The 27,908-nt window shown below is 39.2% G+C and overlaps 1 protein-coding gene across 2 annotated transcripts in view; it reads left to right on the forward strand.

Annotated features, from left to right (window-relative positions):
• The window catches only part of CCDC102B (coiled-coil domain containing 102B), a 567,471-nt gene that overhangs the window by 464,595 nt on the left and 74,968 nt on the right, over positions 1-27,908 (forward strand). The window lies entirely within an intron of this gene.

Here is a 27,908-nt window from a genome sequence, read left to right on the forward strand (position 1 = left end):
TTAGTTACTACCTTATTTAAGTAGTCTAACATCATTTTCCCTTAGTTTAAATGTAGTTGTCAGAGTCCTAACACAGTAATATAAATATATAAAGTAAGTAGATATTAGATATTTATCAATTGCTAATGACTCCTAAGTGATGGACATATAGATGTTTGATTTTTCCAGAAAAGATACCCACAAATAACACCTATGATATAAAACCACAATTAAACACTGATTTTTTTGTATCTTAAAAATCTCTAAATAGGCCAAAAATAAATACCTACATTTACAATTTTTAAATTCATAGAATATCTAAGTATAATCCAGTACACCCCTTTGGTTTTGTCTGAGTTTGACTGCTCAGTAGGAATATACTGCAGTGATACCCAGTGGGAAGATAAGTCGTTTCTTCTAAGCACTTGAAGAGAGAGAATAAAAGAGGCATTTTGCTCCTGCCAGTGATTAAAGGAGGAGCATATAACATTCTGTACTGTTAAGCCAAGTAACTATCAACTGAAAAGATTGTGAGGTTTGGTTCGGGTCTCTTCTAATGCAGTCAGTAGCAGCAGCAGCAGTAGAAATATCAGAGACTACTCTGTGAAGTGAACTCATTCAAGTACTGAAGTCTGATGTCAGACTTATAAATTGAATTAATGTACAAAAAACATGTTTCCAATCGGCTCCAAACTGTACTATTATATGAGGAAAGTGTCTTCAGGTGGGTTTTGTTTTGTGCATACCTTGACAGTAACGAACCTCAATCATAAGTCAGAGTATTTTAGGTACAATCATGGGAATTCTAGAATTTTCAAAGGATAGAATGAAAATATCAAATTCTATGAAATTACTGAGTGGACTAGATCTCACTGGGAGTCTTGCACTTGGGGCAATGAGACATAAGTACATAAGCACTGCCACGCTGGGAAAAGACCAAAGGTCCATCAAGCCCAGCACTCTGTCTCCGACAGCGGCCAATCCAGGCCCCAAGAACCTGGCAAAAACCCAAAATTTAATAATGATCAATGGACTTTTCCTTCAGGAATCTGTCCAGACCCCCTTTAAACTCAGCAAGGCCAGCTGCCGTCACTACCTTCTCCGGCAATGAGTTCCAGAGTCTAACTACGCGCTTAGTGAAGAAAAACTTTCTCCAATTTCTTTTAAACCTACCACATTCTAATTTCATCTTGTGTTCCCTGGTTCTATTATTGTTAGAAAGCATAAACAAATGCTTCACATCTGTCCGCTCTACCCCACTCATTATTTTGTACACCTCTATCATATCACCCCTCAGCTGCCTTTTCTCTAGGCTAAAGAGTCCTAGCCGTCTTAACCTCTCCTCATAGGGTAGTTGTCCCATCCCTTTTATCATTTTTGTCGCCCTTCTCTGCACCTTCTCCAATTCCTTTATATCTTTTTTGAGATGAGGCGATACTGATTTATTTAATATTAATGGTTAAAGATTATAAGAAAGGTATCTATTTATTTTAATCTTTTATCCCACACTATCTTTGACTCTTGATGGCTTACAAGGAAACATGCACAATAAAATCATTAAAATGCACAATACAAAAATGACAGCATGCTTAGGGGCCTCTAACTAAGGCGCATCCAACTTGTGTCAATTTGGAACAACCGCCTGGCTACCGCCAGCCCTTGACAGTAACTTCATTTTTTAGGTGTGTCCGATACGGGTAGCAGAAAATATATATTTTTAATTTTCTACCGTGTAGCGCTAACCAGGCGGTAATTGGTAGTGTACGTGTGCTGACGATTACCACCCGGTTAAAGTGTGAGACCTTACCTCTAAGTCAATGGGTGGTGGTGGTAAGGTCTCAGGCCCAAAATGGACGTACCAATTTTTATTTTGCCACACGTCCATTTTCAGCCACAAAAGGGCCTTTTTTGCAGGCGCACTGAAAAATGGACCTGCATGCGTCCAATACACGCGCCAACAGCACAGGCCATTTTTTGACAAACCTTAATATAAGGACCCCTTAAAAATAAAAACATTATAAAATAATAACATCAGCTATATACAGTACATCATAGTCATCAAAAGGCTTGCCAAAACAAAAATATAGATAATTTTGAGAGCACTTGTATTAGAACCTGTTGTTCCACAATGAGAAAGAATCAGTATGGGCAGTCTGCCTGCTAAAATAGCAGGTCAGTAAATGAAGAATTGTTGTGATTTAAACTTGGTAATCTTACTGCAAAGCTTCCATTACAATGAATTGAAGTTCTTGTCAAAAGCAGTCACCTATGTAGAGAGTGAAATTTGTTTTATTGGGAGAGATAAGGTGAAAGGCATTCCCATCTATAGTTGACATCGGAGAAGTTTTGAATCATTGAACTGCTGAACATAAAATATGCACATAAAATTGAATGAGCATGAAAAGTTGCACATTCAAGTACATATTTAATATTATAGCTAAGTTCCAACAACAAATACCTAATAAATGTACTGTTAAGCCAATTTAAAGGTACAGAAATTGCTTCTTTGATATAGTTGCATATATACTGCTAGATTCTATATATCGCGCTTTGCGTTCCACACTGAAATCCAAGTATATTCTATAACAATGTGCATAACTTAATTGGCTTAACAAGTCAATAGTGTTTTTAACAGCACTTAGCAAGCAATAATGAGCACTAATTGGCAATAATTCGAATTTGCACGCACAACTCGCTAAGCGTATTCTGTAACGCAGAGTGCCTAAATTCTTATACACAGAGCCAAAATGGGGCATGGTTATGGGAGAGGAAATGGGCGTTTCATGGACATTCTAAAATGTATGCACACTGTTAAAGAATATAGCCTTCTGCGCCTAAACCTATGCACCCATATTTACACCAAGTTTTCCTTGGTGTAAATGGATGTGCGTAGTTTTAGGTGCTGGGATATCAAATAAGCATATTCTATATACCTTGGCTACATCTAGGTGCCACTTATAGAACATGCTTAGATGGAAATTTATTTTGCGTGGATTTTTCAGACACCATATATAGAATCTAGCCCATAGGGCAAGATTCTGTAAATGGCGCAGAAACTTTGGTGCCGATAAAATTCGGTGCTCAACACTATTCTACAAAGGTCACTTTGGGATGAGCATTATTTGTAGAATAGCATTCAGAATCAAATTCAGCACTCAACTTTGGGCACCGAATCAGCACTCAACTTTGGGCATGAGGACTTACTCAGCTGTAACCTGGTGTAAATCCTGCTGCACAAATTGGGCACAGATCCCTGCTATTCTGTTGACCCACCTTCAGTGGCCTCAACCCCTTTTGAGTTGCACACAATACAATCTAGGTGCCTATTGTTACAGAATAGCGAGTAGCCAGATCGGTGCCTAAATCATAACTAGTTCTTGTTAGCTCCAAAAATGTAATCATTAGAGCCCATTACCTAATTATAGGAGTCTTTTACTAAAGATTAGCTCAAGTTATCTGCGGCAGGGCCCATTTTATTCCTTTGGGCCCTGCTACAGATAACTTGAGCTAATCTTTAATAAAAGACCCTTATTTTGGGTGCCAATCTGGGATCTGCACCCAAATTAGAGCTCCCAAACTTGGGCAATCTTTGTAGAATCTGGAGGATAAAGTGCAATTCTATAACTGGATGCCCACATGTACATACCACTTGTGTACGTCAAAGCACAGTGGTGCTTGTAAATCTTTTTGTTGCTGTGACCCCATGATTGTGGCCAAATGAAATTGTGTGCCCTCCTGGAGTTGCAGAATAATGATGCACCTATGGAGAGTCCTCCCAGGTTGCGACCCCAAATGTAGGTTTTATGACTCCATTCAGAGTGCCGACGTATAGTTTGAGAAGCTCTGATGTATTTTGGGGGGTAAGTGTATACTTGCACGTGCAAGAGGCAGAAAAGCAACTGAACACTGTACTTTTAAGGTGGTGCATATGTGGCATAGGCTGTAAATACAAGGGGGCATTCACATGATTAGAGCATAAGAGGGGTGTAAATGGTGCTGCCACTTACATGTACAATTTATAGAATACTTAGGTTCAAGAAGAAAGAGGAGAACAGAATCTTCCATAAAAAGTCAACTGACAAACAGGTCTGGATTGAAATTTTACCGGTCATAGATAAATAAATTTGATGCACACTGTTTTTAGCATTTGACTTTTATTTGGAGTTTTGAACATTTGAATTTTGGTGACTTCTACTTTTTGTTTTATTTTACAGAATATTTAGGTGCATATTTATGGCTGGTATAACTGTGGACACTTAATTTAAGATGTGCCATTTCCAGGTTGTAATAAATTTCTATAACTGAATATAGGTACCCAGATACCGTTTTTGAATAGATTCTCTTCATGCAGCAACAGGGCATTTTAAAGGAAATGCCGACTTATAGAATTGCCTCCATTGGGGCTAATTTTAATAAGCATTTTCCACATGCAAAGAACATTTTGCACATTGAAAATGGCTGTTGTACATTTGCATAGTGATCTACATGTTAGCATTCCCAGGAATGGAATTTGGGCAGAGGTGGGGTAGAGCTGAAAGATATACCCATATTTTATAAAATGTATGTGTATGGTTAATATATATATACACATATTTGCAGGTATCTCAAAGCAGACATAATTGTGCAAGAACATGCTGAGGATTTTCTGTCTATTATAAGGTCAAGAATGAGATTCCAATCACCACCTACAATAATATGGTTTATATTTTTAGCAAATAATTGTTGATTTAAAGTTTGGTAAAAAAAGAACAATCTATTAAGTTAGGTCCATTAACATTTACATTTTTGTTAGTATTGTAACATATTCCCTGCTAGCCAGGAAGTGACATACTCCCCACTGATCAACAAATGATGTCAGGGTTCCTCTAGGGACTCTTCCCTTTATTCTGGGTCTCCGGGTAAAGGAAGTATTATCAGCTCCAGCTCCTTCTTCTTCTCTCCAGGAGATAGCTATCCAACTCCTACCAACAGGAGGTGCTAGGAAGTTGGACATCTTTTCCCCAGAACAAAAAAAAAAGTATCCAGGGAAATAGTCCACTGACCACAATGCCTTCTTTTCCCTCCCACAGTCAAGCTAGAGAGACCCTTTTTCCTTTTGGGTGAGTGATTCCCAAAACAATCTTACTTTTCTAGTTCATCCCCTTTCCTTATTCCCATAAGAAGGAAGGAAAACAGCCATACCTTTCATTAAAGATTTGGTAAAAACCATATGGAAATTAGTTCAGGTTCCTGTATTCACTTCCCTCCTCCCCACAAAGGTCAGTCTAACTTTCCACATCTGATGCTTGCAGGTTTTTTAAACAGAGTCATTCAACAGTTTTTGGGGTTTTTTTTCTCCCAATGTATGCATGTATGTATTTATTTATTTGTGACATTTATATCCCACATTATCCCAAACAAGTCTGAGTTCAATGTGGCTTACAATAAACAGTATAGGATACATAACAAAGAATAATGCATAAGAAAGTAATTTGTTGCAAGAATCCAATTTAACAATACAGTATCATAAACATACTGGGATAGCTATGGATGTTTAACATTTAGAAAATCTATTATGAATGAGAAATTATTTACCATTAACCTTTTTGCTTCAGGTAAAATAGAGTAATAACCTTTATTTACCATTTAATAACCTTTATTTACCATCAATCTTCTCTTTGCTTCATGTACAATAGAGTAATAACCAATTCAAGTAATAATTAGTTGTTTGAGATATGGCTGTTCTTTGTGATGGTTTGTTTGAATAGGACGATTTGAGGATTTTGCAGAATCTAGTATATTCCCATATATTTCTTATTTTGGGTAGTGAGGAGTTCTACATTTGGTTCCTAGGTAAATGAAGTCTGCTAAGTGGACAGAATTGTAGATCACTTTTTTTCAATTTGGGAGGTGTAGTCCGAGATAGTTTCCTGCCTCATATTTAGCATTTCTTTGAGGTAAGTTTATTAATGGTAACATATAGTCATTTAGGATTTGAAAGATAATTTGGAGGTGATTCTTGCTTTGATGGGAAGCCAGGGTAATTTGATTAGTAAAGGGGAGGCACTTTCAAAATGAGAGATTTTGTATAGGAACCTGGCTGCAGTGTTTTGAGCTGTTTGGAGTTTTTTTCAACAGGTATTCCTTACAGCCAGCATATATGGCACTACAATAATTGAATTGGGCTAATGTTAATGATTGTACCAATAGTCTGAATGTTTCTGATGAGAAATAGGGTTTGATCCTTTTTTGTTTCCAAAGAAACCTGAAAGATTTTGTGATTACTGAGGAAACTAAATGTTTGTCTATAATTATACCTAGAATGTTCAGATTATTGTTAATGGGGAATGAAGTGTTGTCAATTGTGAAAAAACTGTTGTAGTCATTTTGATCAAATAGGTTGTTAATGACCATGAATTTAGTTTTTTCTTTATTTAGCTTTTCAAAATAGTCCAAAGATTTTTAGTAACAAAAAAACAAAACAAAGCAAAGCAAGCCTTCTCAGTCTTTTTAAAATCTTAACAAAAATGTTCACAAGAAAAAGAGTTTGATCCCTTTCCCCTAGTATGCCTGGGGCTCAAACAGACCCAAAACCCTTTACTTCCAATCTAGCCAGTTTATGCTGAATTGAGAATCACCCCATTCTGCCAGCAAACCAAAACTTTGAAAAGACAAAAGTGTTACTTATTTCTTCATAGGTTAGGCACTCAGTTGCTTTCTTTGAAGTACTGATTAAGACTACTTTATAGGTGGTTAAATGTATTGAAACTCCATCTCCTCCTCTGGGGCTTGGGCATCTGGTGCACTTTCCTCATGACCTTGAGCCTTCTCTGCTCTGGGATACTTCTCAACCTCTATTGACTTGCACATTCCCCCTTCTACTCTTGCTTCACTGTGGGCTTTTATACATCCCTGCTCTTCCCCAGGATGCCTCTCCACCACTGGACGGTTCCACCAGGGTTTTTCTAGATTACTCTTCCCCATTCTGTCGTTCCACCCTCCTCTTGGTTTAAGTGAGCCCCAGTGCCCTCTGCTGGGGAAATCCTTAATTGCACGGAATTTTCTATGCTTACCTTTCTTTCCTGAAATAAGAGGGAAAGGGGGTGGGCCTAGGGTGGTTTCTCCTTTTGTTCCAATTTCCCTTTTAACAGCATATTTGTAACAAAGTAATAATCCATATTCCATTAGTATGTGAAGCATGATTAATTATGGAATAATCAAAATGTTTAGAAAGTAGGATAGCTACACCATTTAGATCAGCTGAAAAGATACATTCTTTTATCCAATCTCTTTTTAATTTGGTCGATTCATTAAGCCTAGTTTCCTGTAAAAAAAAATTATTTGATCTTTTAGTTTTTGAAATGTAATATCAATTTCTTCCTTTTGATTGGACTATTTATGCCCTTGGTATTCAAAGACATAATTTTAGTGAGTTCCATCTATCATAGCATAGAAAGAATAAACAGAGCATGACTGTGAGTATTCATTACCAAGTAAAGTAATATTAGTTCTACGTCTTGCCATAAAAATAATTAATATTGACATAACAAGTATGTAATTGTAAAATGAGTATTACAGTCATAAGAGAAATCCAGTAAGAACTTACAATAGTGCACCTTAACCTATGCATTACAAACAATAAAACAGAAGTCTCCCCCCCCCCCATTAAAATCTCAAAAGCTACTATCCCCTGCTATAAGTCACAGCAATAAAGAAGCTGTGTATTAAACCTTCGAGATGAGAATTGCAAATAAAATAATTCTCATCCGGATAGGTGATGTCGCCCCGGAAGGCTACTGGATCACCTGCTTCAGCACAGCACATTGAAAAATGATCTGAACCATAATACACAGAGGTGTCCTTTAAAAAGCTGTGGCAAAGGGGGGGCCTGTGCTAGCATCAGTGCATGTTCTTGATGCACACCGAGGCCCCCTTTTACCGCAGTGGGTAAAAGGCACTTGCCGCCCGCCCAGTTCGGGCGGGAGCATTTACTACCACCCATTGAGGTGGCGGGGAAAGGGCTTACGCGCTACCCTGGTGGTAACCAGGCAGCATGCGGCACTGCCCAGTTACTGCTGGGTATAAACGAGCACTACAAAAATAATAGTAAAAAAAGTTTAGTGCCAGAAATGGCGCGCTTTGGGGATGGGAACCACTATCGGGCTGCAGTGGTAGCCCAGCAGTACATCCCTTTTAGCAAGAGGTAAGCACACATTGGGCTTACCGCAGCTTTGGAAAATGGCCCCAGGGAGAATGAAATATAGTATGCAAGATCCGTTGCAAAAACATTGTAAGTATTCAGTAGATCAAGTTGACATTTGTATAACTGTTTCTTGTTTTCGTATATAAGATTCAAGAAATTTGGGGTCAGTGTATGTTTTAGTTTTATTATTATGTGTTATTTTCATTCTGGCGGGAGCTAGCAAGCCATAGCAGGCCTCAATATGTTGTAAACTAGGTTGCAGAGCCAAAAATTGACACCGCTCCATCATTTCTGTTGCAAAGTCAGCTGTTATGTAGATCATTTGCCCTTTTCATTGAATTTTATGAATAGATTTCATTTTTTCTAGTATGACAAATACCTGAGGAAATCGCAACAGCTTGATGATAATAGGTCGACGTTTACCTAATCCCACGGGTTGTTGTTGTGTTGGTACTCGATGAGCCCACTCAGTTTCCAAAGGTCATTGAAACTGAATGTTGAGAATCTCAGGAAGATCACAGAAAGATCCTGTGAGAAGGACGCCCATCTTCCGATTTGTGTCGAAAGATGGGCGCCCTTCTCTTTCAAAAATAAGCCTGAAAGCCAATGTTATAACATTATTTATTGTACTTTAATTCGAAACCAAAATGACTATAGTCTACTTACCAATAAGTAACCAACTTAATATCAAAAGAGTAGACAACCAGTTCACTACTGCTTAGGTGTAAAGGGGAGAAAAGGTCTCGTACTGTCACAGGGACTTCTCACTCTTATTCAACACTCCATAAGTGGGTGAAGCCCTTATGTGACTCTTATAATCATCGACAGAAAACCCCCCACCTATCAAATGTCACTTATAAGTATTTTTTAAATAATTTTATATTTTTTAACATTTAACATTATGAAAATCTGTGTCTTTCCTATTGAAATGGCCAGCAATAAATAATTAACAGTAGGAAAAATAATGAAACCACTTACCTGCACAGTCTACATGATCTGCGAGCTCTCTGGACCCCGACAGGCTTCCATTTTGCTAATGCTTTGTCAACGGATCTGAGCAATTGCAGACCTGCTAAAAAGAAAAAACAGTCAATAGTATATCAGACACAAAAGTGAACTTAATTCAATGTAACCTGGCTGTTACTCACAAAGCGTAAACCCACTGTGTAACGCTGTTGGCCACTGCTGTCACGTAAAAAACATCAACGTCGGCAGTGTCTTTTAACTGCTTGATCATGTAAAACACACGACAGGAAGTGGCAAAGAAATGGCAGCCAAAAATAAAGAGCTCACATGTAGCAGCCCCAGTGTGCGCTTGAATTAAAGACCCTTCGGTTCCAGCATCTGTAAACTGTATATCCAAAACAACTCCCTCTGTAACAATGTCTTATTTATTTCGCCACCACGATGTGATGGTAAAATATGATCAATGGCCATACAAGCCAAATCCTTGAACTCATGAGAATATTGTACACAATGCTGGACAAGAGGAGCTCCTGCATGGTGCATCCTCACATACAGATACTTACTCATTTTACCAATGTAAATCTTGTTACAAGGACAACTTATTAAATAAACGACCTTGGTAGTCTGACAGGTCGTATGATGTTTCAATTGATATGTCTTGTTATCCACACTATTGAAGAAACTCCTGGCCTGTATTGTTACCGAATAGGTTTTACAGTTTGGCTTATTACATTTAAAGTGTCCTTTTGGCTGCTTATCAACCACCGCTACTTCATGTTTCATGGGCAATTGTGCAGGACTTAGTAATTCCTTAAGATTTCTAGAGCGAGAGAAAGCTATCCGCAAATGATGGTCAGTAAAGGCTGGGTGACTTCTCATAATGTCCCAGTGCTGTCTTATCACTCCAGCTGCTGCGTCTCTTCCATATATAAACCTCATTACAAAGGTTACCGTTGGATCTACAGATGCAGGTTGGTGTTGAATAAGAGTGAGAAGTCCCGGTGACAGTATGAGACTTTCCCCCCTTTACACCTAAGCAGTAGTGAACTGGTTGTCTACTCTTTTGATATTAAGTTGAGAATCTCAGGAAGACATTTTTCAAAGAAATCAATTGGAGTTCTACCTTCTGATCCTCCATACATGCCAAGAATGCAAAGATTATTTCTTCGTCCTCCATTCACCATATCTTCTACTTGACATTCAAGCAAATGGAATGACTTCCAGTCCATTCACTGGTTAGGAGAAATCACATCTATAAATGATGATTTCTGTTCTAATATACCTATTCTTGAGTCCAGGGCTGAAAGTTTCCAGGCGTCCTCAAGTACCCTCCCCAGCTACCCTCTCAGTGCATCTTATTACTCCAGTTTTAGTACACATTTTTTGTGTACTGAAATTGCTTCTGATACACGAATTATTTTAGCTTGCAAAATGTATGTTAAAAAAGTACTTTATTTTAGCACTCTTTTCACAAATAAGTGGTTCAAATACTTGAACAGCAGCTGAACCACTTAAACTATTCCCCCAGGAGCAATCTGTGGTTAGACTAATTAACAGTACAGCTGTGCTTGCTTGATACTTGTCTAGCCAGCTGGTGACAAAATTGTTATTTTTACAGCACTTCAGAGAATAAATGTGGGTGGTTAATGATTGTTGCATACAACGAAGTGAGTCGATGCTTGGGGGGGGGGGGGGGCATGGTAGAAGATAGATTTTTAAAATTTATTTATAGAAATTTTATGCTTGCTTTTCTGAGGTAGATTCTGAAAACTGTAAGGCTGTTTATAGCTATTCTGCATGCTGTTTTAGGGCCCTGTTTACTAAGCTGCACTGTAGGTGCGCCAACGTTTTAGTGCATGCTAACGATAGAGAAACCCATTATATTCCTATGGGTGTCTCTAGCATTAGCGCACGCTAAAAGATTTGCACACCTATAGTGCGGTTTAGTAAACAGAGCCCTTAGATTCTTTAATTTATAATTTTTCAATTTCTATTTTGTATTTCTTATTTTTTCATTATTTTTTTGTTCTTTAATGTTTTTAGGGCTGTATTTCGATATTAAATTTTATAATTGCAATAAATCCCACGATTAATGGTATGTATTTTTTTCCACTGCAGCTCCTTGTGACTCTCAGTAATGGACAGTTACGTGACTTGCTCAGAATCACAAGGAGCTGCAATGGGGAAAAAAATAACATACCTTTAATTGCAAGATTAATCATGATTAAATTTTTAAATTGAAATGCAACCCAAGAAATTCTGTATAACTTTCTCGTGAACAAGTCATTCAGTGTATTTTTTTCTTTTAACATTAGTAAAAAAAAAGAACAGTCGTATTCTTAATATAAAATTAAAGCTTATCAACTATGCATTTATAAACACATCCATCTTAAAACTGTCATGTAATATAAGATGAGATCTGTGAAGAAAAAATAAGTGTGCTGTTTACAAAGGGGCGCTAGTGTTTTTAGCATGTGCTAAAAATTAGCATGCACTAACCAATTAGATGCCCATAATATTCCTATGGGCGTCTACATTGCTAGCTCATGCTAATTTTAGTGTGTGCTAAAAACGCTAGCATGCCTTTTTAAACAACACACTAAGGAGGTCTTTTACTGAGCAGTGGTAAGCCCAATGTGGGCTTATTGGTGGTTAATCCAGGAGTACTGCAAGGCTTCCGCAGCAGCCCAGCAGTCGTTCCCACAGCCCAGCAGTCTGGTGCTACAAAAATATGTTTTTTAATTTTTGTAGCACCAGTGTTTAACGGACATTAATCAGGCAGTGCCACTCTCTGCCCAGTTACTGCTGGGTTAGCGCAGGAGCCCTTACTACCACCCAAATGGGTGGTGGTAAATGCCCCCCCCCCCCCTAAAATGGCTACCTGGTAAGTGGTTCACGTCCGCACAGCCATTTCTTTAAAAAAAAAAAAGACAGCCTTTTACTCACTGCAGTAAAAGGGAGCCTCAGCGCGTGTCAAAATCACACACTGATGCCAGCTCAAGCCCCCTTTTTGAACAGCGTAGTACAAGGGTCTCTCAGTTTTTAATTGCCTTCTTAAAGCAGGGAAATTATTTTCAGCATTTGTGTATCATGGGAACAATTTTTATAGTTCAGGAGCTGTAAATAAGAATGTGATATAAGGCTGTTTATATGCTGGGGTATAGAGGGGCTAGCGTACCTGAGTTTAAAAAAGGTTTGAACAAGTTGCTGAAGGAAAAGTCCACAGTCTGCTATTGAGACAGACATGGGGAAACCCTGGGATTGGTAGCATGAAATGTTGCTACTATTTTGATTTCTCCCAGGTTCTTGTGACCTGCCTTGGACACTATTGGAAACAGGATACTGGGCTAAATGGACCATTGGTCTGGCCCATTATGGCTATTCTAATGTTCTTATGACTATTTGGGGATTTTTTTTTTTCAATTGTAGCTGAAGGTGACTTACATTAAGGTATAGTAGGCATTTTCCTGCTCTTGGAAGGCTTATAGTCTAAAGGTAGAAATTCTATAATTTGGCACCAAGAGTTAGGTACCACAATGTCATATGCTTAGTGTCAATTCAATAATGTTCTTGTTGGCAAGATTTCTTTATAGAATAGTAGCATAAGTCCACATTGGTATGCCTAAGGCTAGGTGCCAAGTCAAGCGAATGACACTTGTAACAGTTGATGCCTATGACCCACCCATGTTTGTGTCCCCTTGCACCTTGCACTTATATGCTAAGCAATGTTGACACATATGTTATAGAGTACAGTCTGGTGCTTGGGGCCAGTCAAATGGGGTAGAGGAGTGACCTGGTGGTTAGAGCACTGATCTTGCAATCCAGAGGTGGCCATTTCAAATCCCACTGCTGCTGCTTGTGATCTTGGGCAAGTCACTTAACCCTCCATTGCCTCAGGTACAAACTTAGATTGTGAGCCCCTCCTGGGACAGAGAAATATCCAGTGTACCTGAATTTATTTATTTATTTAGATTTTGCTCACACCTTTTTTTAGTAGCAGCTCAAGGTGAGTTACATTCAGGTACACTGGGGTATTTCACTGCCCTTGGAGGGCTCACAATCTAATTTTGTACTTGAGGCAATGGAAGGTTAAATGACTTGCCCAAGATCGCAAGGAACAGCAGTGGGATTTGAACCAGCCACCTCTGGATTTCAAGACCAGTACTCTAACTACTAGGCCACTCCTCCACTCACCTTGAGCTACTACTGAAAAAAGGTGTGAGCAAAATCTAAATAAATATGTCAATTAGGGTCAGCAATCATATGTAAAAGTGCTTTTATTCTATAACATACATGCACATTACATACATACATACATGTTACATTAGAGAATATAACTTATCCTCTTGAGTTATCAATGAAAATATTAGAAATTACGATTGATCAATTCCTTACCCTTGAAAGTCAAGTTTCTAAGCTGGTCTCAAGTGTCTTTAATTCACTTTGGAAACTAAAGAGATTAAGAACTTTTTTCACCAAATCAGTCTTTTATACTTTGGTTCAATCCCTACAAAATTCGACTACTGCAACTCCATTTATCCAGGAATTAAAGGCGGCCTTATCAAAAAATTACAAACTGTTCAAAATACTACTGCATGCCTCATATGTAGATCACTTTGCTTCGCCAAAGCAATTCCTCTTCTTTATCTTTCAAGTTCTATGTTTTTATGCACCAAATTCTATATGATTCTACTCTATCATATATGAACAATCTCATTGAATTACCCCCATTGGGTTTCTTGTGGGTTTTGGAGGGCTCGCTGTTTCCTCCAAAAGTGTAACAGGTAGGGGGGATGGGCCTAGGTCCACCTGCTTGACGTGCACTGCAGTACCCATTAAAACTGTTCCAGGGACCTGCATACTGCTGTCATGGAGCTGGGTATGAGATTTGAGGCTGGCATAGAGGCTGGAAAAAAAATATTTTTTTTTTTAGGGTGGGAGGGGGTTAGTGACCACTGGGGAGTAAGGGGAGAGATCATCTCCGATTCCCTCCGGTGGTCATCTGGTCATTTAGGACACATTTTTGTGGCTTGGTCATAAAAAAGGACCAAGTAAAGTCGTCCAAGTGTTCGTCAGGGGTGCCCTTCTTTTTTCCAGTATCGGCCGAGGATGCCCATGTGTTAAACACGCCCCAGTCCCGCCTTCGCTATGCTTCCAACACACCCCGTGAACTTTGGTCATCCCCGTGACAGAAAGCAGTTGAGGACACCCAAAATCGGCTTTCGATTATGCCAATTTGGGCGATCCTGTGAGAAGGATGCCCATCTTCCAATTTTTGTCGAAAGATGGGCGCCCTTCTCTTTCAAAAATAAGCCTGAAAGCCAAACATTATTTATTGTACTTTATAATCTGTTTATGTAATTTTTAATATGTAGCATTAATTTAATTGTTTGTTATACAAAGCCACATTGATGAAATTAATGAGAATGAAGTAATGAAAGCAATGAATAAGAAATAAAGCTATAAAAATTAAAATCAAAATAAATTCTAACATACAGGAGATTGTTTAAGACTGGTAAAGAATAAACTCAATTGGCTAAGCAACATTATATAGATTGCAAGCTTTTATATGGCATCATTGAGTGCCTGAGGTATTTTTCCTCCTTTTATTTAAATCCATCATATATTTAACCAATTTAGGGGCCCTTTTACTAAGGTGCGCCGAAAAATGGGCATGTGTTTTGGGCATGCACAGATCCATTTTTCAGCGTGCCTGTAAGAAAGGCTTTTTTAAGATTTTTGCCGAAAATGGACGTGCAGCAAAATAAAAATTGGCGCACGTCTATCTTGAGACCTTACCGCCAGCCATTGATTTAGTGGTAAGTTCTCACGCGTTAACCATGCAGTAATCATCTACACGCGTAGAATGACAATTACTACCCGGTTTCTGCCACACCCCAGAAAATAAAAAATATTTTCCAGTGCACGTAGCGGACGCATGTCAAAAATGCAATTACCACAAGGGCCACGCGGTAGTCGGGTGGTAACTCTAAATTGATGCATGTTGGGTGTGCATAGACGCCTATACGGCTTAGTAAAAGGGCCCCTTAACTATTTCTTGCATATTTGGTGGAGGTATTTTTCTCAATAGCAACACAACAGCTTTATGATTTTCTGAATTAATACAGAATTTACCATAATCTGTCAGAAATTGTGGGTACTTTAACAGGCAAACCTCAATGTGAAAGCGCTCAAGGAGTTATGTTATAATGGTGCTAGAAAATGATTGAATATCTTTGGATTCTAATTTAAGCCTTTCAGAATTTTGGAAAAGGAAATACCCTAAGGTCTTGATTTTAGAATCTTTCCTTCTGCTGTTCAGTTTATTAGCAGCCTTATCAAATCAATGGTTTACATTTAGCACAGCACTATCTGTATTCTCTTTTCAGTAGATTGGATGTCAGCTTCCAGTGGACTAGAGTGGGAAAAATATTTCCTCTCTCTTTGTTTGGTAGCAGTGTAGCTGTAATGTAATCTAGTTGAAACTTGAATTACACCCAGTGACAGCTTCATGCTTTGTGTTTTTGTGACTCTCTGTGGGCTCAGCTCACTTTCAACATTATTTTATACATGTCCACAACCCGTTGTATAAATATACTCCTCCCAGCTGTCCTAATCTGCTACATAAATTCTTGGGACTGTGCAGTAATGTAGTATATTAGCAAACAGGACTCACACACAGAGTAATCAGACCTGAAAAAAAAAAATTACTGTACATATACATAATTCATATATCAGTTTCACACACACAGCTCACATCACATCAGTTCCACTTACATGTCATTACTTAAATCTGTTCTTCAATTAAAACAGATGATACAAGAAAAGACAGTACATAGTAGCAATATAAACAAAATAAACCATTTTTATGGCAGTACAAGTGAATATAACTAAACTTGCCATATCTTGTAGGCTCGTAAGTGGAGAAAAGTATAGCTAGACTCTTCCCAGGTCCCATATAAGCTGGTCCTCAGCATGCTGGAAGGATCGTTATTCCTGGTGCTCCTCCTCTAGCAGAAGTATCATGTCACAGTGGGTCTATGAAAGAAAGAGGTTATAATAAATAGCACTTCTGATTTTAGGTTTTAACTGATAAAAGAAATGATAAAACACCCCCCTATGCTAAATCAATCAATTAAAAATACATTTAAAAGGGTGTTTATTGGATAAACACCAGAAAAACACAAATTCCCAAAGTACTTTTGATATGTTATTAACTGTCTTGATATGTTATTATTTGAAAGGTGTTATATCAAATACTCTTAATTAAATAAATAAAATAATTCCATGTCTGTGCCTTTTCAGTGCTGAAAACTAAGTGACACTAATGTACGTTTGATTCCGCTAGAAAATATACCCAACAACAGCACCAGTGACATAAAATTACCAATAGTCAATGCATTTTTTAATCTGGTACCCTCAAAGAAGGGTCAGCTTAAGCATTGCACTGGCTTATGCTCCCAAGCCTAAGTGTGACAAAAGACTGCTTCACTAGCTCACTAATATATTTTTTCACTCCCTGCACTGTGCCATTCCTCTACCACATGCCGTCAGTCAGTTTCAGATGTGATAAAAGGCCACCTCTTATCTTCAGATGAGATCTAGCTGCTCTTTTCACATCTGAGAAATGTATCTCTAGAAAGTGTCTCAAAAAAGATATGGCGGAAATAGAAAATGTTCCCAGAAGAGTGACCAAAATAATGAAGGGGATGGAACTCCTCCTGTATGAGGAAAGGCTAAAGGGGTTATGGTTCTTCAGCTTGGAAAAGAGAGGGCTGATGGGGGATATGAATGAGGTCTATAAAATTCTGAGTGGTTTAGAACAGGTAGAAGTGAATTGATTTTTCATTCCTTCAAAAAGTGCAAAGACCAGGGGACACTCAATAAAATTACATGGAAATACTTTTAAAACAAATAGGAGGAAATATTTTTTCACTCAAAGAATAGTTAGGCTCTGGAACCCGTTGTCATAGGATGTGGTAACAGCAGTTAGCATATCTGGGTTTTAAAAAAGGGTTGGACAAGTTCCTGGAGGAAAAGTCCATAGTCGGTTATTGAGATGTACATGGGGGATGCCACTGCTTGCCCTGGGATTGGTAGCATGGAATGTTGCTACTATTTGGGTTTCTGCCAGATACTTGTGACTTGGATTGGCCACTGTTGGAAGCAGGATACTGGGCTAGATGGACTGTTGCTCTGACCTAGTATGGCTTTTCTTATGTTCTTATCTTCTTACTTACATAAATAGCAGCAAAGCGAGTAAACGCTATTCTCTAAGGGTGCACATAGTTGGAATGGCGTATAAATGTAAGGTGGTATCCATTACCCTGACATGTGTGGAGCATGGGAGGTGCTGCCACTTACAGAATAGTATAAATTAGCATGCCTGTGCCACATTTTGATGCCTGCAGTTACGCCTGGTTTATGGCTGGTATAGCTGTGGGTGGGTAAATATAAGGCACACTAATGCTGGATTATGCCAGTATTCAATACAGAATCCAAGCACCCAGATGTCATTATGGAACGGGATCTCACTGTGTGGCATCAGGACACCTAAAAAGAGCCCCTTTGATCATGGCTCCAGACTCCCTACCACTGAAACATCTTACTTCTGAGACCTTTTGGCCTGCTGCTGTTATGTGGTCCACCTTCTGCCGGTTTTTCCAACATTATTTTGGATGGCAATTTCTGTTGCTGAACATTGCTACTGCCTGAATTCTATATTGATATATGCTAAATGATTGTTTTGGATTATGTAAAGATTTTAGATTGTTTTATTTAACTCTCTTAGTTGGAATTGTTTTCCACCTAGAACTTAATGGTGGAGTGGATTTAAATGCCAAAGTTAAATTAAATCAAATCACATTTCTGGATTTTGGGGGTTGTAGAAAGCATTGGAGCCGTTTGAAAAGTTGGCTCCTATGGTAGAAAGCTGCACAGTTCTAATCCCTGGAGAGCTACTTGGTGATAACAGATGCTCTGCAGCAAGATTTCTGCTGCTGGATGATTTTGAGGCTAAGCTGCAGCTACCATTCTCTGAAGTGTTGGAGCCTGGATTAGGTCCTGGTTCTGTTTCTCAGCCCAACTCTGAAGTGCATCTGGAAAAGGAACTATCAAGGATTGTAGCTGAGTGACTGCAGAGGCCAGAGTGGAGGCTCAGAGTAGAGCACAGGAGCATTTTCAGTTTATTCTGTTCTTGGAACCCTGGTAAACAGCCATGCTATTCCATAGTAACATAGTAAATGATGGCACATAAAGACCTGTACGATCCATCCAGTCTGCCAAACAAGATAAACTCATTTACATGGTATGTGATACTTTATATGTATACCCGAGTTTGATTTGTCCTTACCTTTCTCAGGGCACAGACCGTAGAAGTCTACCCAAGCAGTGTACTTGTACTAAGTTCTAGAGCTAATGTCAAAGCCCCTTAAAATTTACACTCCAGCCCATCCCTATCTATTCAATCACAGTCAGGGCATAGTCTGCCCAGCTCCCATTTTGTTTCCCAATTACCGGCGTCACCATCCAATCTCCGCTAAGATTCCGTGGAACCATTTGTTCTAAACAGGATTCCTTTGTATTTATCCCATGCATGTTTGAATTCCATTACCGTTTTCATCTCCACCACCTCTCGCGGGAGGGCATTCCATATATCCACCACCCTCTCCTTGAAAAAATACTTTCTGACATTAGTCCTGAGTCTGCCCCCCTTCAACCTCAATTCATGTCCTCTAGTTCTCCCGCCTTCCCGTCTTGGAAAAAGGTTCATTTGCGGATTAATACCTTTCAAATATTTGAACGTCTGTATCATGTCACCCCTGTCTCTCCTTTCCTCTAAGGTATACATGTTCAGGTCAGCAAGTCTCTCATCGTACGGTTTGCAATGCAAATTCCATACCATTTTTGTAGCTTTTCTTCGCACCACTTCCAGTCTTAAATACTAGAAAAGCAAATTTAACAAAATCTTGTTTCACTTATGGGTTATTTCAGATAAAAAGACAAATACCACATTTAAACATTAGTTCTTACAATCTTAAGTAAACTGAAATAGATGACATTAGAGCTGCTTAAGAGTAAAAAGAGACTGGGCATCTGAATGGCAGATGATGTTTAATGTGAGCAAGTGCAAAGTGATGCATGTGGGAAAGAAGAACCCGAATTATAGTTTTGTAATGCAAAGTTCCACATTTATTAGTCACTGACCAGGAAAGGGATTCAGGCGTCATCGTTGATGATACGTTGAAACCCTCTGCTCAGTGTGCAGCGGCTGCTAAGAAAGCAAATAGAATGTTAGGTATTATTAGGAAAGGAATGGAAAACAAAAATGAGGACATTATAATGCCTTTGCATTGCTCCATGTTGCAACCGCATCTCGAATTTTGTGTTCAATTCTGGTCACTGCATCTCAAAAAAGATATAGTGGAATTAGAAAAGGTGTAGAGAAGGGCGATGAAAATGATAAAGGGGATGGGACGACTTCCCTGTGAGGAAAGGCTAAAGTGGCTAAGGCTATTCACCTTGGAGAAATGGCGGCTGAGGGGAGATATGATAGAGGTCTGTAAAATAATGAGAGGAGTGGAATGGGTAGATGTGAATCGCTTGTTTACTCTAGGGGGCACAAAATGAAGGTAGAAAGTATTAAATTTAAAATGAATCGGATAAAATATTTCTTCACGCAATGTGTAATTAAACTTTAGAATCCGTTGCCAGAGAATGTAGTAAAAGCGGTTAGCTTAGCGAGTTTATAAAAGGTTTGGACGGATTCCTAAAGGAAAAGTCCATAGACCATTATTAAAATGGACTTGGGGAAAATCCACTATTTGTTTCTAGAATAAGCAGCATAAAATGTATTGTACTGTTTTGGGATCTTACCAGGTATTTGTGACCTAGACTTGCCACTGTTGAAAACAGGATGCAGGGCTTGATGGATTTTCAATTTGTCCCAGTATGGCCATACTTATGTACTAAAGGGAAAAAAAAAAGATAAGTACGTAAATAATGCCACACTGGGAAAAGACCAAGGGTCCATCGAGCCCAGCATCCTGTCCACGACAGCGGCCAATCCAGGCCAAGGGCACCTGGCAAGCTTCCCAAACGTACAAACATTCTATACATGTTATTCCTGGAATTGTGGATTTTTCCCAAGTCCATCTAGTAGCGGTTTATGGACTTGTCCTTTAGGAAACCGTCTAACCCCTTTTTAAACTCTGCCAAGCTAACCGCCTTCACCACATTCTCCGGCAACGAATTCCAGAGTTTAATTACGCGTTGGGTGAAGAAAACTTTTTCTCCGATTTGTTTTTACTTTACTACACTGTAGTTTCATCGCATGCCCCCTAGTCCTAGTATTTTTGGAAAGCGTGAACAGACGTTTCACATCCACCTGTTCCACTCCACTCATTATTTTATATACCTCTGTCATGTCTCCCCTCAGCCGTCTCTTCTCCAAGCTGAAAAGCCCTAGCCTCCTTAGTCTTTCTTCATAGGGAAGTCGTCCCATCCCCGCTATCATTTTAGTCACCCTTCCCTGCACCTTTTCCAATTCCACTATATATTTCACATGTTGGGCTAAGGGGGTAAAAAGTAAGATTTCCATTTAAGCATTACCTATCTCAGTCTTAAGTAATCCTTCTTTTGCACATATTTTTAAACAAATCAGTTTTGAAATGACTAGACAGAGCTTACAGCATATCATATTTGAGGAGGTGAGCCACTTATAGATAAGTTATCATGTATTGTGTACCTGCCTGAACCTCTGCAGTATCAAACTTCAGACTATTTTATTGGATGATATTGTTAATATTTGTCAAATTTAAACACAAATGGAGTAATATTTAATACACGGGTGCTCAGTATTTTTAAATACCCAGATATTTGGCACTGGGCTGAAATTGGGTATGTTTAGGGGCATGCATTTGACCATTTCCTATGATGCCATCAAATATTGCCAGAAGTGGGAATGGTTGGTTCAAATGTGGGTGTAAAAAAATTTACTTGCCAACTATTGGAGTTGCATTCAAAACCCACTCCAGCCCATCTTGATCTGTCTTGTCCTATGTGGCATTGTCCTCACTTTCCCACTGCTGGACCTGCCATTTAAGCACCACTCCTGCATATCATAAATGAACTTGATGTGTTATATTTTGTTTTGCTACTATCCTCTTTCTATCAATATCAATATCCAATTTATTCTTATTGACCACTAAACTCTCCTTTTCAGGGTTCAGTGTGGTCTCTATTTAGGGATAATTTGGGGCTCATTTTCGAAAGAGAAGGACATCCATCTTTTGACATAAATCGGAAAATGGATGTCCTTCTCCCAGGAACATCCAAATCAGTATAATCGAAAGCCGATTTTGGACGTCCCCAACTGCACTCCATCGCAGGGACGGCCAAAGTTCAAGGGGGCGTGTCAGAGGCGTAGCAAAGGCAGAACTTGGGTGTGCCTAACACTTGGATGTCCTTAATCCATAATGGAAAAAAAGAAGGACGTCCTTGACGAACACTTGGACGTTTTCACCTGGACCTGTCTTTCTTATGACTAAGGCACAAAAAGGTGCCCGAACTTACCAGATGACCACCGGAGAGAATTGGGGATGACCTCCCATTACTTCCCCAGTGGTCACTAACCCCTCCCACCCTCAAAAAACATCTTTAAAAATATTTTGTGCCAGCCTCAGATGTCATACTCAGGTCCGTGACAGCAGTATACAGGTCCCTGGAGCAGTTTTAGTGGGTGAGTGCACTTCAGGCAGGCGGACCCAGCACCCCCCCCCTCACCTGTTATGTTTATGGAGGAAACAGCGAGCCCTCCAAAACCCACCAGAAACCCACTGTACCCACATCAAGGTACACCCCCTTCACCCTTTAGGGCTATGGTAGTGTTGTACAGTTGTGGGTACATAAGTACATAAGTACATAAGTAGTGCCATACTGGGAAAGACCAAAGGTCCATCTAGCCCAGCATCCTGTCACCGACAGTGGCCAATCCAGGTCAAGGGCACCTGGCACGCTCCCCAAACGTAAAAACATTCCAGACAAGTTATACCTAAAAATGAGGAATTTTTCCAGTCCATTTAATAGCGGTCTATGGACTTGTCCTTTAGGAATCTATCTAACCCCTTTTTAAACTCCGTCAAGCTAACCGCCCGTACCACGTTCTCCGGCAATGAATTCCAGAGTCTAATTACACGTTGGGTGAAGAAAAATTTTCTCCGATTCGTTTTAAATTTACCACACTGTAGCTTCAACTCATGCCCTCTAGTCCTAGTATTTTTGGATAGCGTGAACAGTCGCTTCACATCCACCCGATCCATTCCACTCATTATTTTATACACTTCTATCATATCTCCCCTCAGCCGTCTCTTCTCCAAGCTGAAAAGCCGTAGCCTTCTCAGCCTCTCTTCATAGGAAAGTCGTCCCATCCCCACTATCATTTTCGTCGCCCTTCGCTGTACCTTTTCCAATTCTACTATATCTTTTTTGAGATACGGAGACCAGTACTGAACACAATACTCCAGGTGCGGTCGCACCATGGAGCGATACAACGGCATTATAACATCCGCACACCTGGACTCCATACCCTTCTTAATAACACCCAACATTCTATTCGCTTTCCTAGCCGCAGCAGCACACTGAGCAGAAGGTTTCAGCGTATCATCGACGACGACACCCAGATCCCTTTCTTGATCCGTAACTCCTAACGCGGAACCTTGCAAGACGTAGCTATAATTCGGGTTCCTCTTACCCACATGCATCACTTTGCACTTGTCAACATTGGGTAGTGGGCAGGGCTTTTTTTGAGGGGGTACTTTGGGGTACTGAGTACCGGCACCTTTTCCATTGTCTGCTAAAATTGACCCATGGTCTCCATGTTTTAATGAAAAAGCTCAGGCTCTACACAACAATTCTGCCTTATCATAGGTTCTGTTACTGGTTGCAGGGGGCCTGGCTATTTTTCTTTGGATACAAATTTTACATTTAGACAGGGCTTTTTTTGAGGGGGTACTTGGGGGTACTGAGTACCGGCACCTTTTCCATTGTCTGCTAAAATTGACCCATGGTCTCCAAGTTTTAATGAAAGAGCTCAGGCTCTACACAACAATTCTGCCTTATCATATGTTCAGTTACTGGTTGCAGGGGGCCTGGCTATTGTGGGGTGGGTCCCTCAGTGATCAATCCCACCCATGAAGGGTGGCCTGCCATTTGAGTACCGGCACCTTTTTCGCTAGAAAATATGCACTGGTAGTGGGTTTGGGGGGGGGGGGTTGGGGGCCCAGCACACAAGGTAAGGGAGCTATGCACCTGGGAGCTTTTTCTGTAGTTCACTGCAGTGCCCCCTAGGGTGCCCGGTTGGTGTACTGGCATGTCAGGTGGAACCAGTGCAAAACGAATGCTAGAGACTCCCATAGGAATATAATGGGTGTCTCTATTGTTAGTGTGCGCTAAAATGTTAGCGTGCCTACAGCATGGCTTAGTAAACAGGGCCCTACGCAATTTATGTGTAATGAGCTAAAATTTAATGCATTTTAGAACACATTTGAAAATATATTTATTCAGGCACTATAAAAACATAATATTTATTTTCCATTTTCAGATGTCAATGTATAGCAAAGATATATTTGCACAAAGTTTGGGATCATCACTGCTCTGCCATATGTCTCTAGCTCTTCATTGGCTGAATTTGGCTCTTGATGTGTCAGGCTGGGGGTAATTCAACACTGCTATGAGGGACTGAATTACTCTTTGGTTTATTAGCAAGCCCTAAAATATTGTGCAGGCTAAATCGATTTAATGCATGTTAATCTACAAATCAATGCAAGTTGTCAATTAACAAGCATTAAAACATTCTGGCTGAAAACATGTGCAAAACAAACCAAAACCCTGACCATACATCAGGGAAAATGTCTGAAAATGGCCCAAAGATGAACTGCAAATGGGGTGTCATTTTAAATTGTTGTGGAAGCATAATTCAAGGGGAAACAAGACACTAGTAAAGTTCTGTTTTCTACTGATCTGCTGAGGACAAGGACAAAGACATGGGATGCATTTAAACCAGCAGTACTCACCAGAGTCCCCCAAATAAAATGCATCAGGTTCAAGGCTCTATTGTTTCCTCCTCTGTCCTCATGATTCCTTTTCTTTTCTTTCCTTTCTGTTCAGAATCAACTGAATTTATGGGATTACTTTTTCTGTATTGCAACAAACTATGTGAGCATAAAAAAATACCCAAAGGTTTGTTGAGATGCAAATAATTTAATCTAATTCAATTTAATTTAATTCTGGCTTTTCTATTCTGCGTATCCCCTTGGCAAAGGGTCCAAAGAAGATTAAAAAAAAAAAATCAATAAAATAATCATATAACAAATCTCCCCTTCCATTCCTTCTTTGACATAGACACGGTCAAACTATGTCAATGATTATCTGCATAAGCATATGAGAACTAAGCCAAATAGTTCAATCACAATATATCTGCATGCTGGAACTACATTTCTGTATTAACTTATGCCTCTTATATTATAGCTGAAAGCTCAAATAAATAGAGACACCCCTGAAAAACTGTACATGAAAAATGAATAGCATGTAGGAACTGATGGTAAACACAGAAGCCACTAGTTCAAAGTTGGAAAAATGGAAGCAGAGGAAAATGTAGGTTTGTTGTGCTTATAATTGCTCCTTTCAGTTTTATCCACTGCTTTCCAGCTTCTTCCAGATGTTCCCCTCCAGTCAGCAATTCAGTGAGGTAATCCCCTATCTGAACAAAATTAGTTGTTTTGAAGTCTACAACCTTCACTTTTGAATGATCCCTCTCTGCACATCCATTTTCTGGCACAAAAAAAAAAGTATTTTTTCCAGGCGCTCTGAGCAAATGGACCTGCGTGCATCCAAAACATGTGCCTATACCAGCGCAGGACATTTTTAAGCTGTGCGCATAAATCTCAATTTCATGCCATTTACTGCTGATAATTGCTTGCTAACAGCCAATCAACAGCGCTGATTAGCTAGTTAACCAATTAAGTTATACGTATTGTTATAGAATATGCTTTGATTTCCATGCTGATTTTCAGGCACCATTTATAGAATCTGGGGGTTAACTAACTATGTGTTTGTTAGCTCCCGAAACCTGGAAATTCAGGACTTCTTTTACAAAAGCCACGCTACCGATTCTCGGTGCGGCAAATGAGAGAAAACCTATTCAATTCCTATGGGCTTCTTCTCACTTGCCACGCAGGAATCACTAACATGGCTTTGTACAACAAACCCTCATTGCTGAGCCTGGGCAAGGTCTGGCATCTAATTTCCGGGCAGAGAGAGAACGAGCATCACCCTGGGTGGAAGAGGAAGATAACAATTTCACCTTTAGAACCATAACATTTGCAACACTTGTGGTAAGCACTTTTACCATTTTTTTTACGTAAGATACTACAGTATGTTGTTCTTTTTTTTAATTCTTAGGAACTCTTCCATTAGCTAATGTCAGACGCTTTTCAATTCTGAGAGACCTGAGAGGAGACTTTCTGGTCAGTACATTCAAATCTGGGTCACATATCACTTTAGTTTACCGAGTCGTGATTCTTCAGTTCCAAAAAGTTGTTTTTTTGTCATCTGACAAAGGTTTAAAGTCAAATATTTAATTTGAAAGGGTTGCATTAAAACATTAATTCTAGTTGGCATAAAGCCACTTTCATATTAATAGAACCACTGGCTAGTTACATCTACTTTTGAAAAGTAGGAATTCACATTTTGGGTCTTTTAATTGTCAGCTAGATGCTTATCACAAAGTCTGTCTGAAATCCAGGGTATTCTACAATTAAAAAAAAATCTTATAAGATTCCTTAATACCTATGATATAAACATTTTACCAAACTAAATAACATTCATTTTTAGAATTATAATTTGATTGGGTCCATAATCCTCGACAAATGAGTCATGGACAGTTAATGATCAGTTTGTCAATTAACAGCCTGAGGTAAACTCACAATAAAATCTGTTTTATTATTAATGATATGTAAATTGACAGAAGTAATAACCTGTTTTATAGAGCTTTATTCAAAGCCTATGCATATATTCAGTAGATTATAACTGCAATAATTTAGTTAGAATAAGACACATGGTGCATCAGTACTAAAGTGTTTAAACATTGGAAGCAGTCTTCTGCTTCACTCATTTATCTTTCTCAAATCAGAATACAAAATCATGGTAACGCTCATTTTATATATTTCAATAATAAAAGTAAAGCATGCAATTAAAGAGATTGTACAGAGAATTCTGAAAATCATCTGAATACCGTCCCTACCTACTTTGCTATGAACATTTGATGATGTCACAAACCACTGGGGCTTCAACTTCTGCAATTTCGCTCTTTTCTGAACAGTGAACCAGGTACAGGAAAGGTTATAGCTCATCTCCACCCTTCTCCCAACTGCTGTGGCTGTACATGCCTCAGGATATCACAGCTTATCTGCCTTCACCTAATATTTTGACTAGTGGCTCAGAAAATATGGACCATAGGATCACATTAACATGTCTTGCAATAAGGTATTCCAGCTATCTAGGGTCAGAACCATCATCTTGTTTTTATTTCATGTAGCTCTACTACATCTCTTCTTCTTAAAGATAACTCTTTCCCACTACAAACCATTCCAAAAAGCTCACTTGTCCCCTTACATACATTTTCGATCTCCATGACCTTTATCTCTTGAGCTTCATATTTTTTATATTTTTTCATCCAGCATCACTATTCTCACCGAGAGCATCTGATCCTGTTCACTGTTTTCACACTTCTGCTTTTCATCTCTATACTTCTCTCAACTGCAAATATCAATCTTACCCCATCTGTGCATATAATGCTGCCAGTCAACATAGCATTGCGAAGTCTGTTGAGTAAGCTTGGGACGCACTTATGTAAGGTGGTTGTATGACTACTTTCAGGGGTTCACTTTGCTTTTTACCCCTATTAGTTTTTTGTACCCCTGACGCAGCCTGAGGGCAAAACGTGGCCACGTCAGGTAGCCTCGTAATAAACCACTTCATCTGTTACCCCTCTGTTCCATTTTATTTTTGTCTTTTTTGATCTGCTTTTTTTCTTTTGGTCTACCCCTACAACCTTTTACCTGTCCTCTCCTTTTTTCCAACTTTCCCCCACTGTTTTATATTTCCAATATAATTACCACTCTATATTGATCTATATTCATGACCTCTTGTCTCTTTATTCTTACCAACTTCTCACTTTTTGACTGAGATCTGGCCTTTGCCTAAAATTTCTACTTTAGTTTATTTGTTTATATATTTATTAATTTATGGTTCATTTGTACCCCACATTTTCCCACTCATGCAGGCACAATGTGGCTTACAGGAAGTTAAGTAAATTTACAATGTAAGAATTATTGAAAAGTGTACAAAGAATAGACAGGGGGGAACAGTAGCTAACAATGGGAAACTAAGCAGGGTGAAGGTCAGGAAGGGTGCATCAATCAGCAGAGTAAATAGGGGAGTAAGTTTTAGCAAAGAGTTAGGTCTTCAGCAACTTCTTGAAGAGGATGTGGTCCGCTTGTGTTTTAAGGTGCTGCGGGAGAGCATTCCAGTGTTTAGGGCACCAGTAACGGAAAGAAGAGGTGAAAATCTTCTTATACTTGACACCCTTACAGTTTGGGAAGTGCATAGTTGCTGTTCTTTGTAATTTGTTTTCTTTCATTTTCATACCTCCTTCAAGTCATGCTGGCGGTGATTTCAGGTTGCTGTAGGGCCTGCATGTGATAATCACTTAATCTCACTCTTT

This window comes from Microcaecilia unicolor, chromosome 1 (genome assembly GCF_901765095.1).
Source record: "Microcaecilia unicolor chromosome 1, aMicUni1.1, whole genome shotgun sequence".
NCBI classification, from domain to species: Eukaryota; Metazoa; Chordata; class Amphibia; order Gymnophiona; family Siphonopidae; genus Microcaecilia; species Microcaecilia unicolor.